Below are 14,327 nucleotides of genomic sequence, written 5' to 3'. Positions count from 1 at the left end.
TAAGCGAGAGAGACGATAGGAGCCGTCGCGACGTACCCATGCAGCGCCGCCCGCCAACGCACAGAGGAGCGGAGGGGATCGGGCGCCAGGTCCGGGGGAAGGCTGGGAGGGAAGCTACGGCGCTGCTACCCAGCTTTCAACCCTGCGGGACCGGTGCTCCGCTCCTATCGCTCCGGCGAACAGGGTCCGCTACGCTTTCAACACCAGCGCCCGGCAGAGGGCTTGGAGAAGGCTCGCGCGGATCCTCGGTTCGGATCGCCTGGCTTCGCGGGAGCGGCCTTCGGCTAGGGCCGACGACGGCCGGACCGAGCAGATTTGGACCGGGGTGCGGGGCGAGTACCTGCCTCTCTCACGAAGGGAGTGTCACCGGTAAGAAGCCTCTTCCCACGTCTGCTTGCCGACTTACGCTCGCCCCGACGAGAGGCCCAACCGAAAGAGTGGAAAGGGGCAGAGATTTCCAGGGTCGCCCCACCAGGGATGCAATACCCCAGTGCAGACAGTCGGCCCTGCCCCGAACCTACTCGGTGGTTTGAAGGTTAACCTCTTGGGGAAAAGCAGCGATTCGCCTCGCGGTGCGTGCCTCCGCGGATCTAAACCCCCTCGATCGATGTGGGGCCAGAGGACCCCTTTTCCCCGTACGAAACTGTCAGCTCACCATGGGCTCGACGTCCGTGGGTCGGGGAGTTGAGCGCTTACGCGCGGCGGGACCTTATAACCTGCAGCGGCTGAGGAGCGAAGATTTCCAGGGTGGGCCCCCGGGGATGCCATACCCCGAGCAGCCTGTCGGCCCCGCTCCTAGCACGCTGGCAAGCAATGGAGTCTTCCCCGCGGCAGCCACCGCCCTCGCCCTAGCCTCGCCGTCGGTCGATGAAGAACGTCGTTCGCCCTCCTCTGGCTCGGGATTTGGAAACGGCCTGGCCTTCGCCTACTCCGTCGGGCAACTGCCTTCCGCCAGCCCCTTCCCTCGAATCCCCTTCTTCCATTTTAGACCCGATCAGGGGATTGGTCAGCCCAGCCCTGGGGTAAGAAGAGGGGTTGGGGTCGGTTCGGCTTCGGGTGCCCCGCTCGGCCAAAGGTTCCCCTCGCTTTGGAAGCACGCGAGGTGGCGGAGGGTGTCGGGGTTATTTTTTCGGCTCCCTGGCTTCGCGGGAGCGGCCTTCGGCTAGGGCCGAGGCCGTCCGGCCCGCGCAGATTTGGACCGGGGTCCGGGGCGAGTACCTGCCTCTCTCACGAAGGGAGTGTCACCGGTAAGAAGCCTCTTCCCACGTCTGCTTGCCGACTTACGCTCGCCCCGACGAGAGGCCCAACCGAAAGAGTGGAAAGGGGCAGAGATTTCCAGGGTCGCCCCACCAGGGATGCAATACCCCAGTGCAGACTGTCGGCCCTGCCCCGAACCTACTCGGTGGTTTGAAGGTTAACCTCTTGGGGAAAAGCAGCGATTCGCCTCGCGGTGCGTGCCTCCGCGGATCTAAACCCCCTCGATCGATGTGGGGCCAGAGGACCCCTTTTCCCCGTACGAAACGGCCGGCTCACCATGGGCTCGACATCCGTGGGTCGGAGAGTTGAGCGCTTACGCGCGGCGGGACCTTATAACCTGCAGCGGCTGAGGAGCGAAGATTTCCAGGGTGGGCCCCCGGGGATGCCATACCCCGAGCAGCCAGTCGGCCCCGCTCCTAGCGCGCTGACGAGCAATGGAGTCTTCCCCGCGGCAGCCACCGCCCTCGCCTCGCCGTCGGTCGATGAAGAGCCGAGTTCGCCCTCCTCTGCTCGGGACTCGGAAACGGCCTGGCCTTCGCCTACTCCGTCGGGCAACTGCCTTCCGCCAGCCCCTTCCCTCGAATCCCCTTCTTCCATTTTAGACCCGATCAGGGGATTGGTCAGCCCAGCCCTGGGGTAGGAAGAGGGGTTGGGGTCGGTTCGGCTTCCGGTGCCCCCGCTCGGCCAAAGGTCCCCTCGCTTTGGAAGCAGAGGGTGCCGGGGTTATTTTCGGCTTGACGCCTAGTCCGGTCCCTGCCGGTTCCCGTGGAGGCCCGCGGTCAAAACCAGCTCCCCGGCTGTCGGAGCCGGAGCCCCGCAGCCCGAGCGGACGCACCGAGTCCCTCATGTAAGGGATAGCCGCCCCTACGGAACGGCCCGGACTGGGACCAGGCACCCCCAGGCGCCGAAGGGGTGGGTCGGCCGTGTTGCCGAAGCTTAGCCGGCGCTGATGACCGCAGCCCCTAACGATGCCCACAGGCGGGGGAGCCAAGGAGAGCACTAGGAAGACGTGGCGGGGTCGGACGGCTCAATTTCCAGGGTGGGACCCCGGGGGTTCAGTACCCCGGGCATCCGGTCGGTTTCGCCGGCGCGACCCCAAGCCTTCCACGGCCCCCTTCGTGGGTGCAGGGATACCGTGCAGGGTGCAGGCTTAGACGCCAATTCCCCAGAAGTTTTAGGGATAGGGTTTGTCCGGGCGCCACCGCAGCGACAACCTCGCAAGAAGCTCTCTTCCACAAAAGCACGGGCAACGTTCGTGTGCGAGTGTTGGTCTCCCATGGTCTACCGACTCCCCCGGGCGGCCCAAGCGTTACGCCCACGGCCGGGCCCTCGAGCAGGCGCACCCCTGGTGCCTCTCGTAAGGGAAGGCTACGGTCCTCAACCCCTCGTATGGCGGGGAGGGCGCATTTGAAACGCTAAAGGACGAGCCCTGTTCGGGACCTGGCGGGGATCCGCGGATTGGCGAGAGGGATGGGTCTGCCGTTGGTCAGAGGGGACGCACCCCTGGGACGCAGTTTGGCATTAGCGACCGATGGCCCATCTACGACCATGTACTCCGGGAGCGCCAAGGAGGACGCGGGTGGGCTTTGGGGGCAGACTCAATTTCCAGGGTCTGGGCGCCGGGGGTGCAATACCCTTAAGCGCTCATGTCGGTTTCGTCTGCCGCCCGCCTCTGGCCCGGCTCCTAGTGACGGGTGCTGTGAACGTGCGATCGTGCTTGCGGTTGAAGAGTTCAAAGGCTACCGCTGGGGATAACACGCCCGGGGAATTTAGAAACCCCCCCCTCCGCTACAATCTCTGCTTCTGCCGGACTCGGAGGGGAGCCGCCCCGGGGGCGACCGCTCCCTCTCCTCTTCCGCGGCGTGCCGCGCGCTTCGCCGTCAGCAGCGGAGCGAACCTTTTTCTCGGTCCGCAGCTCTTCAGGCGTAGGCGGGCAGCGCTAACAGGGTACACTGGGGACCACTCGACCGCAACCGCTCCTCCGACCGACGAGCATACCTACCGCGGATACGCCACGGTGGGTCTAAGCCTCGTCGCCGCCGCGAGGAGCAGGCGGGAGCCGTCCCTTTTCGTGCTGCGGAAATAAACCGTGGACACAGAGGTGTGTCTGCGCTCTCCGACCGGGCGGGGGGCGATTGGACTTGCCCGAGGGACACTAGGCGAGGCGCTGCCGCGGGAGCCGGAGCTCCGCGCTGGACGCTGCCGCCGCCAACGCCGCCGCCCCCCACCCACGGTACGGTGGAGTACGCCCGTTCCATACGCTTCGTAGCAAACCTCAGCCGAAGCAGAGAGTCCTACCGCTGTGGCAGGAGCGGGGCCGTGCGAGGACCACACTGGCACCGCGCTACACAACCTTAGGCAGAGGACGACAGCCGCTCACGGGGAGCGGGGGATTGATGCGCGACCAAGACTGAGGCTAAGGAACGCTTTACCATAAACCGGCCGGGGCCAATACCCCTGACCGAGCAAAGTGCCCTGCCCCGCCGGATCGCGCTGTGTCAGATCGATCAAAAGAGCGGAGAGCCGAGACTCTACCGCTGGGAGTTTGTGGAGAACGGCCTGGCTTGCGTCCCGTCCTCCCGCCCTCGACCTCACATGGCTAGCCTCACCCGCCGGGAGCCACCCCATTGGGGACCGTAGGGCGGAGAAGGGGTCTCCGCGTCCGGAATTTACTTGTGGAGAACGGCCTGGCTTACGTCCCGTCCTCCCGCCCTCGACCTCACATGGCTAGCCTCACCCGCCGGGCGCCACCCCATTGGGGACCGTAGGGCGGAGAAGGGGTCTCCGCGTCCGGAATTTACTTGTGGAGAACGGCCTGGCTTACGTCCCGTCCTCCCGCCCTCGACCTCACACGGCTAGCCTCACCCGCCGGGCGCCACCCCATTGGGGACCGTAGGGCGGAGAAGGGGTCTCCGCGTCCGGAATTTACTTGTGGAGAACGGCCTGGCTTACGTCCCGTCCTCCCGCCCTCGACCTCACATGGCTAGCCTCACCCGCCGGGCGCCACCCCATTGGGGACCGTAGGGCGGAGAAGGGGTCTCCGCGTCCGGAATTTACTTGTGGAGAACGGCCTGGCTTACGTCCCGTCCTCCCGCCCTCGACCTCACACGGCTAGCCTCACCCGCCGGGCGCCACCCCATTGGGGACCGTAGGGCGGAGAAGGGGTCTCCGCGTCCGGAATTTACTTGTGGAGAACGGCCTGGCTTACGTCCCGTCCTCCCGCCCTCGACCTCACATGGCTAGCCTCACCCGCCGGGCGCCACCCCATTGGGGACCGTAGGGCGGAGAAGGGGTCTCCGCGTACGGAATTTCTTGTGGAGAACGGCCTGGCTTACGTCCCGTCCTCCCATGGCTAGCCTCACCCGCCGGGCGCCACCCCATTGGGGACCGTAGGGCGGAGAAGGGGTCTCCGCGTCCGGAATTTCTTGTGGAGAACGGCCTGGCTTACGTCCCGTCCTCCCGCCCTCGACCTCACATGGCTAGCCTACCCCGCCGGGCGCCGCTCCATTGGGGATACGGTACGGCAAAGCGCGACGCCGCACGATGCCAACACTTTGTGCAAAAACCTGGCAGAGTCGACCAAAACCTCGCTTCTTTGACCGGTATTTTTGATGCTTTTCTCTGCCGCCGATGGTGCACTGAGGGTCGGATCGCCCAAAATTTTTACCGGTCGTTTTGGTCTGCGGTTCTTCCGAGAGGTGCCCGCCTGACAGTTCTTTTTCAGCAGCCTCCGAAAGGCCATCCAGCGGGCAAGCCAGGGGTTGGCAGCCGCCGGCGGTGAGCCTTCCCCGGCCGGGGCAGACGGCTCCGACCGCAAAATTTTTTCGACTTTCGCCGAGGCCAAAACCCCATGCACTTTTAAAGCCTGCCCGCAGCGCCGTCTCCTGTCAGACGTCCCTTGCCGCCTGCGGTGGTCCTCGCCCGGCAGAGAGAAGCCGGAGTCGCCCCCTCTCCGGTTCTTTTTCACCATTCCGGAGCTCTGAAATCTGCCGGACACCGAGTGACCGAGGACGCTTCCAGGAGGGCGGCAGCGAGAGGCAGAGTGCCACCGGTCGGGTCGCCGGTTCTCCCACACTTTGAAAATTTTTCGCTTGTTCTGGTGGGATGGAGAGAGAGCGTGGCTTATGCGCCCTCTGCCCCGCGGTCCGCCCTGGCTGGCCTTACGCCGGTGGTTCGCCAGGCCACCGGCACCTTGTACGGCGGGGACGGCGTGGCTTATGCGCCCGTCAACCCACCTACTCGCCCCGGCTAGCCTTTTACCCGGAGGGCGCCACGCTCCGGGTACCAGTGAGCGGCACGAACCCAGTCATACCATGCCGCTCACCTCGCGCCCTCTCCGGCCTCCGCCGCGGAGACCTCCCGCTAGGACCTGCGGGGGGCGATTTCTGCCAAAATCTACAAAGTCCCCGATGGTTAAGGACGTAGACTGTTGAGCGGGACCTACACACTCTTGTAGCCGATGGGGCTCGCCATTTCCCGCAGAAAATGGACCACCTCCCGCAGAGGAACATGAAATGCCCCTTCCCGCGGGACCCGAAGGACCGCTCTGTCCGAGCAGGCCTCCAGGACCACGGCACGCAAAAGCGACTCAGTCCCGCTGGCATTACGGATCTGACTTTGTGCAAAAACCAGGCAGAGTCGACCAAAACCTCCCTTCTTTGACCGGTGTTTTTGTTGCTTTTCTCTGCCGCCGAAGGTGCACTGAGGGTCGGATCGCCCAAAATTTTTACCGGTCGTTTTGGTCTGCGGTTCTTCCGAGAGGTGCCCGCCTGACAGTTCTTTTTCAGCAGCCTCCGAAAGGGCATCCAGCGGGCAAGCCAGGGGTTGGCAGCCGCCGGCGGTGAGCCTTCCCCGGCCGGGGCAGACAGCTCCGACCGCAAATTTTTTTCGACTTTCGCCGAGGCCAAAACCCCATGCACTTTTAAAGCCTGCCCGCAGCGCCGTCTCCTGGCAGACGTCCCTTGCCGCCTGCGGTGGTCCTCGCCCGGCAGAGAGAAGCCGGATTCGCCCTCTCACCGGTTCTTTTTCACCATTCCGGAGCTCTGAAATCTGCCGGACACCGAGTGACCGAGGACGCTTCCAGGAGGGCGGCAGCGAGAGGCAGAGTGCCACCGGTCGGGAAGCCGGTTCTCCCACACTTTGAAATTTTTTCGCTTGTTCTGGTGGGATGGAGAGAGAGCGTGGCTTATGCGCCCTCTGCCCCGCGGTACGCCCTTGGCTAGCCTTACGCCGGTGGTTCGCCAGGCCACCGGCACCTTGTACGGCGGGGACGGCGTTGCTTATGCGCCCGTCATCCCACCTACTCGCCCCGGCTAGCCTTTTACCCGGAGGGCGCCACGCTCCGGGTAGCAGTGAGCGGCACGAGCCCAGTCATACCATGCCGCTCACCTCGCACCTTTTCCGGCCTCCGCCGCGGAGACCTCCCGCTAGGACATGCGGGGGGCGATCTTGACCAAAATCTACAAAGTCCCCGATGGTTAAGGACGTAGACTGTTGAGCGGGACCTACACACTCTTGTAGCCGAAGGGGCTCGCCATTTCCCGCAGAAAATGGATCACCTCCCGCAGAGGAACATGAAATGCCCCTTCCCGCGGGACCCGAAAGGACCGCCCTGTCCGAGCAGGCCTCCAGGACCACGGCACGCAAAAGCGACTCAGTCCCGCTGGCATTACGGATCTGACTTAGTGCAAAAACCTGGCAGAGTCGACCAAAACTCCCCTTCTCTGACCGGTATTTTTGTTGCTTTTCTCTGCCGCCGAAGGTGCACTACGGGTCGGATCGCCCAAAATTTTTACCGGTCGTTTTGGTCTGCGGTTCTTCCGAGAGGTGCCCGCCTGACAGTTCTTTTTCAGAAGCCTCCGAAAGGCCATCCAGCGGGCAAGCCAGGGGTTGGCAGCCGCCGGCGGTGAGCCTTCCCCGGCCGGGGCAGACAGCTCCGACCGCATAATTTTTTCGACTTTTGCCGAGGCCAAAACCCCATGCACTTTTAAAGCCTGCCCGCAGCGCCGTCTCCTGTCAGACGTCCCCGCCGCCTGCGGTGGTCCTCGCCCGGCAGAGAGAAGCCGGAGTCGCCCTCTCTCCGGTTCTTTTTCACCATTCCGGAGCTCTTAAATCTGCCGTACTCCGAGTGACCGAGGACGCTTCCAGGAGGGCGGCAGCGAGAGGCAGAGTGCCACCGGTCGGGAAGCCGGTTCTCCCACACTTTGAAAATATTTCGCTTGTGCTGGTGGGATGGAGAGAGAGCGTGGCTTATGCGCCCTCTGCCCCGCGGTACGCCCTGGCTAGCCTTACGCCGGTGGTTCGCCAGGCCACCGGCACCTTGTACGGCGGGGACGGCGTTGCTTATGCGCCCGTCATCCCACCTACTCGCCCCGGCTAGCCTTTTACCCGGAGGGCGCCACGCTCCGGGTAGCAGTGAGCGGCACGAGCCCAGTCATACCATGCCGCTCACCTCGCACCTTTTCCGGCCTCCGCCGCGGAGACCTCACGCTCTGTTCTGCGGAGAGCGATTTTGGGCAAAATCTACAAAGTCCCCGATGGTTAAGGACGTAGACTGTTGAGCGGGACCTACACACTCTTGTAGCCGAAGGGGCTCGCCATTTCCCGCAGAAAATGGATCACCTCCCGCAGAGGAACATGAAATGCCCCTTCCCGCGGGACCCGAAGGACCGCTCTGTCCGAGCAGGCCTCCAGGACCACGGCACGCAAAAGCGACTCAGTCCCGCTGGCATTACGGATCTGACTTAGTGCAAAAACCTGGCAGAGTCGACCAAAACTCCCCTTCTCTGACCGGTATTTTTGTTGCTTTTCTCTGCCGCCGAAGGTGCACTACGGGTCGGATCGCCCAAAATTTTTACCGGTCGTTTTGGTCTGCGGTTCTTCCGAGAGGTGCCCGCCTGACAGTTCTTTTTCAGCAGCCTCCGAAAGGGCATCCAGCGGGCAAGCCAGGGGTTGGCAGCCGCCGGCGGTGAGCCTTCCCCGGCCGGGGCAGAAAGCTCCGACCGCATAATTTTTTCGACTTTCGCCGAGGCCAAAAGCCCAGGCACTTAGAAAGCCTGCCCGCAGCGCCGCCTCCTGTCAGAGGTCCCCGCCGCCTGCGGTGGTCCTCGCCCGGCAGAGAGAAGCCGGAGTCGCCCTCTCTCCGGTTCTTTTTCACCATTCCGGAGCTCTTAAATCTGCCGTACTCCGAGTGACCGAGGACGCTTCCAGGAGGGCGGCAGAGAGAGGCAGAGTGCCACCGGTCGGGAAGCCGGTTCTCCCACACTTTGAAAATTTTTCGCTTGTGCTGGTGGGATGGAGAGAGAGCGTGGCTTATGCGCCCTCTGCCCCGCGGTACGCCCTGGCTAGCCTTACGCCGGTGGTTCGCCAGGCCACCGGCACCTTGTACGGCGGGGACGGCGTTGCTTATGCGCCCGTCAACCCACCTACTCGCCCCGGCTAGCTTTTTACCCGGAGGGCGCCACGCTCCGGGTAGCAGTGAGCGGCACGAGCCCAGTCATACCATGCCGCTCACCTCGCACCTTTTCCGGCCTCCGCCGCGGAGACCTCACGCTCTGTTCTGCGGAGAGCGATTTTGGGCAAAATCTACAAAGTCCCCGATGGTTAAGGACGTAGACTGTTGAGCGGGACCTACACACTCTTGTAGCCGAAGGGGCTCGCCATTTCCCGCAGAAAATGGATCACCTCCCGCAGAGGAACATGAAATGCCCCTTCCCGCGGGACCCGAAGGACCGCTCTGTCCGAGCAGGCCTCAAGGACCACGGCACGCAAAAGCGACTCAGTCCCGCTGGCATTACGGATCTGACTTAGTGCAAAAACCTGGCAGAGTCGACCAAAACTCCCCTTCTCTGACCGGTATTTTTGCTGCTTTTCTCTGCCGCCGAAGGTGCACTACGTGTCGGATCGCCCAAAATTTTTACCGGTCGTTTTGGTCTGCGGTTCTTCCGAGAGGTGCCCGCCTGACAGTTCTTTTTCAGCAGCCTCCGAAAGGGCATCCAGCGGGCAAGCCAGGGGTTGGCAGCCGCCGGCGGTGAGCCTTCCCCGGCCAAGGCAGACAGCTCCGACCGCATAATTTTTTCGAACTTCTCCGAGGTCAAAATCCCAGGCACTCCGACGGAAGGTCCGCCGCGCGTCTCCCGTCTGACGTCCCCGCCGCTCGCGGTGGTCCTCGCCCGGCAGGGAGCTGCCGGATTCGCCCTCTTACCGGTTCTTTTTCACCTTTCCGGAGCTCTGATATCTGCCGCACACACAGTGACCGAGGACGCTTCCAGGAGGGCGGCAGCGAGAGGCAGAGTGCCACCGGGCGGGTCCTCGGTTCTCCCACACTTAGAAAATTTTTGCGCTTGTGCTGGTGCGAGGACGTAGGTCTTTCGACCGGGGCAAGCCTGGAGGGCGGTAGCCGGGATTGGCGCCCTATTCCCGGCTAGCTCTCGGAGGCTTCACCCGGTTGGAGGTTGGAGCTCCGACTTCCATGGGCATGTTCCTCACCGGGACCTACGACCAAGTGTGGCCGAGGGACAGTGACACATTCCCGGGTAGCCTGAGTGGCTGCTCCCGCTGAGCTACTTCCATGGGCACTATTCCTCCCCGGGACTTGCCGCCAAGTCTTGGCCGGGGGACAGTGACACATTCCCGGGTAGCCTGAGTGGCTGCTCCCGCTGAGCTCTTACTTCCATGGGCATGTTCCTCACCGGGACCAACTACCAAGTGTGGCCGGGTTTCGAGCTCCAAACTCGGCTTGCACTTGGTCGCTTGGGGGGTCCCCTCCGCTCCGGGAAGGGCGCCCTCCAGCGGGCAGACGAGGGTACTTCTAGTCTGCCCGAGCTCCATGGGGCCCCTCTCGCCCCTAGGCTCCCCGCCCAGGGTTCCAGGGTCCCGGATAAAGCCACCCTGCCGAGTTCGGTATAGGGTACCGGGCCTGGCTGGAATCACGCCGGGATCGGTGAGACCTCCTCGGCCGCGGCTCAGCCTCCAAACTCCCTTTCGCGGTTCTCTTCCCTTCAACTTCCATGGGCATGTTCCACACCGGGACCTCCGACCAAGTGTGGCCGGGGAACAGTCGCCCATGCCCGGGTAGCCTCAGCAAGTGCTCCCGCTGAGGTCAACTTGGAGGTTGGAGCTCCGACTTCCATGGGCACTATTCCTCCCCGGGACCTGCCGCCAAGTCTGGCCGGGGGACAGTGACACATTCCCGGGTAGCCTGAGCGGCTTCTCCCGCTGAACTCTTACTTCCATGGGCATGTTCCTCATCAGGAACCAACGACCAAGTGTGGCCCAGGGACAGTGACACATTCCCGTGTATCTTCAGCAGCTGCTCCCGCTGAGCTACTTCCATGAGCACTATTCCTCCCCGGGACCTGCCGCCAAGTCTGGCCGGGGGACAGTGACACATTCCCGGGTAGCCTGAGCGGCTGCTCCCGCTGAGCTACTTCCATGGGCACTATTCCTCCCCGGGACTTGCCGCCAAGTCTTGGCCGGGGGACAGTGACACATTGCCGGGTAGCCTGAGTGGCTGCTCCCGCTGAGCTCTTACTTCCATGGGCATGTTCCTCACCAAGACATACTACCAAGTGTGGCCGGGTTTCGAGCTCCAAACTCGGCTTGCACTTGGTCGCTTGGGGGTCCCCTCCGCTCCGGGAAGGGCGCCCTCCAGCGGGCAGACGAGGGTACTTCTAGTCTGCCCGAGCTCCATGGGGCCCCTCTCGCCCCTAGGCTCCCCGCCCAGGGTTCCAGGGTCCCGGATACAGCCACCCTGCCGAGTTCGGTATAGGGTACCGGGCCTGGCTGGAATCACGCCGGGATCGGTGAGACCTCCTCGGCCGCGGCTCAGCCTCCAAACTCCCTTTCGCGGTTCTCTTCCCTTCAACTTCCATGGGCATGTTCCACACCGGGACCTCCGACCAAGTGTGGCCGGGGAACAGTCGCCCATGCCCGGGTAGCCTCAGCAAGTGCTCCCGCTGAGGTCAACTTGGAGGTTGGAGCTCCGACTTCCATGGGCACTATTCCTCCCCGGGACCTGCCGCCAAGTCTGGCCGGGGGACAGTGACACATTCCCGGGTAGCCTGAGCGGCTTCTCCCGCTGAACTCTTACTTCCATGGGCATGTTCCTCATCAGGAACCAACGACCAAGTGTGGCCCAGGGACAGTGACACATTCCCGGGTATCTTCAGCAGCTGCTCCCGCTGAGCTACTTCCATGAGCACTATTCCTCCCCGGGACCTGCCGCCAAGTCTGGCCGGGGGACAGTGACACATTCCCGGGTAGCCTGAGCGGCTGCTCCCGCTGAGCTACTTCCATGGGCACTATTCCTCCCCGGGACTTGCCGCCAAGTCTTGGCCGGGGGACAGTGACACATTCCCGTGTAGCCTGAGTGGCTGCTCCCGCTGAGCTCTTACTTCCATGGGCATGTTCCTCACCGGGACATACTACCAAGTGTGGCCGGGTTTCGAGCTCCAAACTCGGCTTGCACTTGGTCGCTTGGGGGTCCCCTCCGCTCCGGGAAGGGCGCCCTCCAGCGGGCAGACGAGGGTACTTCTAGTCTGCCCGAGCTCCATGGGGCCCCTCTCGCCCCTAGGCTCCCCGCCCAGGGTTCCAGGGTCCCGGATACAGCCACCCTGCCGAGTTCGGTATAGGGTACCGGGCCTGGCTGGAATCACGCCGGGATCGGTGAGACCTCCTCGGCCGCGGCTCAGCCTCCAAACTCCCTTTCGCGGTTCTCTTCCCTTCAACTTCCATGGGCATGTTCCACACCGGGACCTCCGACCAAGTGTGGCCGGGGAACAGTCACCCATGCCCGGGTAGCCTCAGCGGCTGCTCCCGCTGAGGTCAACTTGGAGGCTGGAGCTCCGACTTCCATGGGCACTATTCCTCCCCGGGACCTGCCGCCAAGTCTGGCCGGGGGACAGTGACACATTCCCGTGTAGCCCTGAGCGGCTGCTCCCGCTGAACTCTTACTTCCATGGGCATGTTCCTCATCAGGAACCAACGACCAAGTGTGGCCCAGGGACAGTGACACATTCCCGGGTAGCCTCAGCAGCTGCTCCCGCTGAGCTACTTCCATGAGCACTATTCCTCCCCGGGACCTGCCGCCAAGTCTGGCCGGGGGACAGTGACACATTCCCAAGTAGCCTGAGCGGCTGCTCCCGCTGAGCTACTTCCATGGGCACTATTCCTCCCCGGGACTTGCCGCCAAGTCTTGGCCGGGGGACAGTGACACATTCCCGGGTAGCCTGAGTGGCTGCTCCCGCTGAGCTCTTACTTCCATGGGCATGTTCCTCACCGGGACATACTACCAAGTGTGGCCGGGTTTCGAGCTCCAAACTCGGCTTGCACTTGGTCGCTTGGGGGTCCCCTCCGCTCCGGGAAGGGCGCCCTCCAGCGGGCAGACGAGGGTACTTCTAGTCTGCCCGAGCTCCATGGGGCCCCTCTCGCCCCTAGGCTCCCCGCCCAGGGTTCCAGGGTCCCGGATACAGCCACCCTGCCGAGTTCGGTATAGGGTACCGGGCCTGGCTGGAATCACGCCGGGATCGGTGAGACCTCCTCGGCCGCGGCTCAGCCTCCAAACTCCCTTTCGCGGTTCTCTTCCCTTCAACTTCCATGGGCATGTTCCACACCGGGACCTCCGACCAAGTGTGGCCAGGGAACAGTCACCCATGCCCGGGTAGCCTCAGCGGCTGCTCCCGCTGAGGTCAACTTGGAGGCTGGAGCTCCGACTTCCATGGGCACTATTCCTCCCCGGGACCTGCCGCCAAGTCTGGCCGGGGGACAGTGACACATTCCCGGGTAGCCTGAGCGGCTGCTCCCGCTGCACTCTTTAGTTCCATGGGCATGTTCCTCATCAGGAATCAACGACCAAGTGTGGCCGAGGGACAGTGACACATTCCCGGGTAGCCTGAGTGGCTGCTCCCGCTGAGCTACTTCCATGAGCACTATTCCTCCCCGGGACCTGCCGCCAAGTCTGGCCGGGGGACAGTGACACATTCCCGGGTAGCCTGAGCGGCTGCTCCCGCTGAGCTACTTCCATGGGCACTATTCCTCTTCGGGACTTGCCGCCAAGTCTTGGCCGGGGGACAGTGACACATTCCCGGGTAGCCTGAGTGGCTGCTCCCGCTGAGCTCTTACTTCCATGGGCATGTTCCTCACCGGGACATACTACCAAGTGTGGCCGGGTTTCGAGCTCCAAACTCGGCTTGCACTTGGTCGCTTGGGGGGTCCCCTCCGCTCCGGGAAGGGCGCCCTCCAGCGGGCAGACGAGGGTACTTCTAGTCTGCCCGAGCTCCATGGGGCCCCTCTCGCCCCTAGGCTCCCCGCCCAGGGTTCCAGGGTCCCGGATACAGCCACCCTGTCGAGTTCGGTATAGGGTACCGGGCCTGGCTGGAATCACGCCGGGATCGGTGAGACCTCCTCGGCCGCGGCTCAGCCTCCAAACTCCCTTTCGCGGTTCTCTTCCCTTCAACTTCCATGGGCATGTTCCACACCGGGACCTCCGACCAAGTGTGGCCGGGGAACAGTCACCCATGCCCGGGTAGCCTCAGCGGCTGCTCCCGCTGAGGTCAACTTGGAGGTTGGAGCTCCGACTTCCATGGGCACTATTCCTCCCCGGGACCTGCCGCCAAGTCTGGCCGGGGGACAGTGACACATTCCCGGGTAGCCTGAGCGGCTGCTCCCGCTGCACTCTTTAGTTCCATGGGCATGTTCCTCATCAGGAATCAACGACCAAGTGTGGCCGAGGGACAGTGACACATTCCCGGGTAGCCTGAGTGGCTGCTCCCGCTGAGCTACTTCCATGAGCACTATTCCTCCCCGGGACCTGCCGCCAAGTCTGGCCGGGGGACAGTGACACATTCCCGGGTAGCCTGAGTGGCTGCTCCCGCTGAGCTACTTCCATGGGAACTATTCCTCCCCGGGACTTGCCGCCAAGTCTTGGCCGGGGGACAGTGACACATTCCCGGGTAGCCTGAGTGGCTGCTCCCGCTGAGCTCTTACTTCCATGGGCATGTTCCTCACCGGGACATACTACCAAGTGTGGCCGGGTTTCGAGCTCCAAACTCGGCTTGCACTTGGTCGCTTGG

Source organism: Engystomops pustulosus, unplaced genomic scaffold (genome assembly GCF_040894005.1).
Source record: "Engystomops pustulosus unplaced genomic scaffold, aEngPut4.maternal MAT_SCAFFOLD_321, whole genome shotgun sequence".
Taxonomy (NCBI): Eukaryota; Metazoa; Chordata; class Amphibia; order Anura; family Leptodactylidae; genus Engystomops; species Engystomops pustulosus.
This window is presented reverse-complemented; position numbering follows the sequence as displayed.